Raw genomic sequence first — 5,971 nt, 5'->3', positions numbered from 1 at the left:
TCCTACCACTAAGCTGCTAGACACTTTATGATACCAAGTTCTCTTCTCAGTTTTATATAAGCACCCCAGGATGTGACTAAGGTCATCAACAATCCAAACTGACCTCCTATCCTATCTGTTGAAAGAACTTGATTAAAAAGAGAAATACCTAGTAAAGAGTCAAGATTTGTTCTCACTTGATAAAGGTATCAGGGAGTAGCATCTTGTCATTTACTTTAAATAGAATGGGGGTAACTTGATTGTTTGACTCAAATGACCTCAATTCTTACATTGTGATTGAAAAAATCATTGCAAAATTGCCTGAATATAATCTATCCTCTTTTGTTCCTGTTTATTTCTGAATCCAACTCATTCTCTATCTGTAGCATCCATCAAGATAAAAATATTCATGGATTAACTCAATTCACTTATCCATTCAGCTTCATGACATAGTCTGGACAAAAATAATATTCTTTATATATTTGCTTTTTTCCTATGTAAATTTTTGTGATAATTTGTTATGTTCTGGGACTTGATTCATTCATTACTACATAGAAATGGTGACCTGTGAAAGACTTCCCCATTTATGTGGAATCCTTCCTTCTATTTGAATTTTACAAAGTGTAACCTTCATGACAGAAGCATATAGTAAGTATTCATCCCCCTACTTAATGCCTTCCTTGAGATTGACAGAAGATGCCTGAATACAATTCGCTCTGTGGTTGATTTTGTCAAATAACTAGCAGAAGTTGAAGAGGTAGAGAAACTCTATGGAGAACTCTGGGTAACTAGATGACACAGTAGATAGGATGGCAGGCCTGGAGTCAGGAAGACTTTTCTTCCAGACTTCAAATCTGGCCTCAGATACTTGCTAGTTATGTGATCTTTGGTAAATCATTTAACCCTTTTTGCCTTAGTTTTCTTGTCTGTAAAATGAGCTGGAGAAGGAAATGGCAAATCACTTTAATATCTTTGCCAAGAAAATTCCACATCAGGGCACAAAGAGTAGCCCATGCAACAACATGGAGAACTCAACAAGATCTTCCAACAAAACTTCAAAACTAACTTCAAAGCAAAGATGGATAGAGCAAAATTTATTAGAAAAGAAACGAGACCAAAGAATGATGGGCATATTTAGAAGCATATCACTAATATGTTCTTGCAGAAGGAAGTAAAAAATGTTAATTATGGCAATAGTAAATAAGATCAAGAGAAGGAAAAGAGAAGAGAGAAGAGGAGAAGAGAACAGAAAAGAATAAGAAGGGAGAGAGGAGGGAAGGGAAGGGAAGAGAAAAACAAAAGAAAAAGAAATTAGCTGTTATCTGAATGGCAATAAGAGCATATCATAGTAGAAAGCAAATTGGCTTTGAACCCTGTGGAAAATGTGGGTTTACAAGACAGTTCTGATATAGTGACTATGTGACCATGAATAAGTAATTTAACTTCTCAATGTCTATATATGGAACTATCTAAAATAAGAATTCTCAATCTGGAGTGTGTGAAATTGTTTTTTCTTCTCAATATTTTGAGGAGTATTTTAATATAATTGGCTTTTTTGGTAATCATAAGTTTTTATTTTATACATTTAATATATGTACATATGTATAATGTGCATATGTATAATATGAACACTGAGAAGGGGTCCATAGATGTCATCAAGTTGCCAAAAGAGTCTGATGCCAACAAAATATAAAAAAGAATAAGGTTAAGAACCCCTGCCCTAAGACTAAAATTTGCAGAATGGTGCCAACTTGCATTGGTAGAGGGAAGTTCCTCACCCTAAAACAGTGAAATAACAGATCCATTTTCTATATCTTTGTTGTTGTACAGTCATTTTAGTTGTGTCCTATTCATTATAATCTTATTTGAAGTATTCTTGGCACAGACATTAACATGGTTTGCCATTTCTTTCTCCAGTTCATTTTACAGATAAGGAAACTGAGGCAGAGTTACGTGACTTGCCCAGGGTCACACAGGTAGTAAGTGTCTGAGGCCATATTTGAACTCAGGTCTTCCTGACTCTAGTCCCAGAACTCTACCCACTGCAACACCTAGTTATTGATATGGAAATCACTTTAAATCTCAGCAATAAACTATGAGAAATGAGAATGAAGCTATTACAAGCAATTGTGATAGTTCCATTAAGAAAAATTCAAACAAACTTTTATACCTAAAAATTAGAAAATAAATAGCTAGAGGATATAACACTGAAAATAATTATCATTATTTCCTATAGAATTTTGACAGATGTGGGTGATTGCCACACTGAGAAGGCTAAAAGAGCCAAGAAATTACTTCAGTCAGCAGATCCTTGGTTTTTGCCAAGCAGAGAGACATACTAATCAAAGGCAATGAAAATCTACAACATAAAGTTATATGCAAAATAGCACAGAGGACAATGACAAAAATAGCCAGAATTATCGCTTTGTGTTAGAGTGGAATTGTGGAATATCAATGTAATTAATGTACCATTAGAAATGATAGATGTGAGCTGAAATAAATAAATAAATTGTAAGAACCGATTTAAAATTTTAAAAAGAACCAGAAGTACAGTATACACAATAACAATAATAATGTAAATGAAAATAATATTTTTAAAAAGTTAGCTGAACACACTTAATTGCAATAGCCAAGTTTTATACTGATCAATAGATGATGAAGCAATACTTCCTTTCTCTAGTTAGAGAGGTGGGAAACTAGAGGTTGAGAAAGTCATATATCTTCTCAGACATGGTCATTTTAATAATTAGATTTTTTTTAAGTAAATTAAATTAGTGGGGAGTGTGGGTCTTGCAGTACACTGGAAAATGAGTGGTGTTAAACAATATTTTTAAAAGAATTTTTTTTATTTTAAAATTGTTTTAAACTATTTTTAAGTAAAAATCAGTGAAAGGTAAAGCAAAGATATGGAAGGTTTGTTAAAAGGTCCAACTAAGATAGCGTATCCTATGAACATTTAAAGAAGAACCTAGAAAAATGATAAAAACAAATCTATTGGGTTTTTTATAGCAACCTTTTTTTTTGATCTACCCTGCTGGAATAACCTACATCTAGATTCCAAAATCCCAGTATTTTGTTTGGAAAAAAGAAGTGGAAATGAGTTAAGGGCACACATAAGTCTAAAATTGTGGCTCCTATGAAATGGGAATATATGGACATTAGTTTAGAGAATATTCAAATAGTGTCTAAATCCCAGTTCCTTAAAAAACATCCCTATTGATAGACAACATTGGAATGGCACTTTAAAGTTTACCAAGCACACATTTCATCTCATTAAATTCTCACAACCGTGTGAGGTGGTTGCTATTATTATCCCTGTTTTAGAGATGAAGACTGAGAGAGGATAAGTAATAAGTAATACAGCCAGCAATCCTTTGAGTCAGGTTTGGAATTCAGATCTTTCTGACCCCAGTTCTAGGACTCTATCCACTCCTCCACCTAATTGCTATTGAAAGATAAAAGGAAACATGGCCAGATACACTAGTGGAGTGTTAAAATAATGCTGTGCTGGAGTATATAGGCTATGTGAAGTAAACTCCTTCCTCTTCTGATCAAAGATTTTGAACTTGACTTTTCCTCTAGCATTTTTCATACTTATCTGGCTGCTCCAGCTTCTGCTCCAGCATTCCAAGCCTGTTCTGGCATTTTCTGACCTCTATGGCCGATGACCTTCTGGACCCTTCATTGTATTTTCTCTTGGTGATTTTGCCTATAACTCACTACTTTTCAATCTCAACTCCCAACTACTCAACATTCTGAGGACTAGATTCCTTCACCTTCAAGGGTAAAAAACCCATCCCATGCATAACTGAAACTGCTGGATATTCACCTTTGATTTTCTACCACCCAGTAGGAGGATGTAAAAAAAGAGGTGGTTTGGGGGCAATTTGAAAAAAAAGTTGGGGCTTAATTAATAGAAGTCATCATCAGGCATTTCTTAAGCACCACTATGTGGGTAAGATTGGGGAACTACCTGGCTTGAATAGGTAACTCCTCCACTACCCCACTATCAATAATTACAAGTCTAAGAAGAACATTACACTGGTTTTATTTTTTCTTAATGATCACAAAACCTCACTGCAGTTTCAAAAACAGTTATCTGACTTGGTTTCCAAAACCATGACCGGGGACTGTTTTCCTCAGCTCTTATCCAGATCAATAAGGAAACCTATTTGTGCTTGAGAGAAAGGAGGAAAAATGAACCTGCCATCATAAGCCAGTCTCCTTTGATATTTTAGTGTCTACTGCCACTAGAGCCATTTCAAGAATCTGACAGAAAAGAATCTTATTTTTTTTATTTAAAATGTCATACAGTGACCAAAGAGATTTCTTCTTATTATACCTATAAATCATTCATACTTTCTTTACGACAAAGAGAAAATATACATTTTTCTAATTTTTATTTTATTATGCTAAAAAATCCTTCCTTCCTCACAAAGTAGGAAATGAGAATAATATTTTATGTTAATAGGAATAAAATGTTCCTGATGTACGTACTACATAGAGTTCCTCTAAAATGATTCAGTGCAAATATTTTTTAACCAATAAAGGAAATGAAACACAGAAAGCCACATTAAAATAACATTGACAATTTCTGCTTTAACTAGGAACCTGAGAGGGAAGGATTACAGTTGAGTGGAAGGGGCTCATAGGAAGTACTGTAATCAATAGCATTAAGAGCATCAAGGGGCTGAAGTGACTTCCTCCAGGATTCATCCAAATTCCCCATTCTTTCTCTCTGACAACAGTTCCAGAGAGGCATTTTGAGGGTGTTAATTATCCTCTGCACTTTGATATAAATGCCATCTGGATTAGGCTACCACTACTTCTAGTCTACACTCTGTAAAAGAAGCAGAACCTCTGAGCCTACAAAGCTTTCATGTCTGCCCAATGGCCTTGGATAGGGATTGGAGCAGTCACAGAAAACTCTTACCTGTCTCAGATAATCCCCTTTGACAAGAACACAAAAAGCTCTATAGCAATAAGAAATAGATATGGTAGAAAGAGAACAGCATTTGGAGTCAAAAGACTCAGATTCTATTCAAACTCTACCATTTATACCATATGTATAACCTTGGGCAAGTTAATTAACTTTGGGGAACTGCAGTTTTCTCATCTATAAAATGAGAGTATGGGCTACACAGTCTCTAAGGTGCTTTTTAATTCCAAGTTCCTAGGACTGCACAGTTCCAAAACACTTTGTACAAAATATTTCATTTGATGCTTACAACCATCCTGTGAGGTAATTACCGTTCCCCATTTTTATAGTTGGAATGCAATGGGACAGCTGAGGCACTAAGTGCAGTAAGTACAGGGTTGTCAAATTCAAATAGAAACTGATCCCTGAAGGCTACATATTTACTTAAAAAGCCACAATTATCTATGCTGTATTATATTTTTATTTATTTTGTTAATATCTCCCAATTATATATTTTTAAATTTTTTAACATATGGATCACTTCATAAATTTGTTTGTCATTCTATAATAGGGTCCAAGTTAATCTTGTCTGTCTCATTCCAGCTTTAGTATGAGTGCTGCCAAAGCAAGAGCTCCCAATTACATTTTAATCATGTTTACTGTGGCAGAGTTTTAACGCCTCTGGGTAGTGAATAAAAAGCTAGATTTGGAGTTAGGAAGTCCTGAGTTGAAATCCTGCCTCATATAAATCTACTAGTTGTATAACCCTGGGCAAATCTATCAGCATTTTTGTGCCTCAATTTCCACATCTGTAAAATGGGAATAATAATAGTCCCTATTAGTAGTAAGGATTAAATAAGAGGCATATATAAAGCCCTTTAGAAACCTTAAAATACCAGCTAAATATCAGTCATTCTTATTATTAATTACTATTGTTATATCTTATTATGTGCCCAGCACTGGAAATACACACAGCCTCACAAACACTAATTAAAGGAGACAATACATGCTGACATGAAAAAGAGGGAGAGTGATGGAGAAAGGAAAAAAGAGAAGGAAGGAAGGAAAGAAGGA

At 34.6% G+C, this 5,971-nt stretch overlaps 1 non-coding gene across 1 annotated transcript; it reads right to left on the bottom strand.

Annotated features, from left to right (window-relative positions):
- Positions 1-5,423: 5,423 nt before the first annotated feature.
- On the bottom strand, positions 5,424-5,526 carry LOC111720345. Its single transcript, XR_002770062.1, has one exon. It is a non-coding gene; the product is annotated as a U6 spliceosomal RNA (small nuclear RNA).
- Between the last annotated feature and the right edge of the window lie 445 nt (positions 5,527-5,971).

Source organism: Sarcophilus harrisii, chromosome 2 (genome assembly GCF_902635505.1).
Source record: "Sarcophilus harrisii chromosome 2, mSarHar1.11, whole genome shotgun sequence".
Lineage (NCBI taxonomy): Eukaryota > Metazoa > Chordata > Mammalia > Dasyuromorphia > Dasyuridae > Sarcophilus > Sarcophilus harrisii.
Note: the sequence above shows the minus strand (reverse complement) of the source record. Positions and strands in the feature narration are given on the sequence as shown.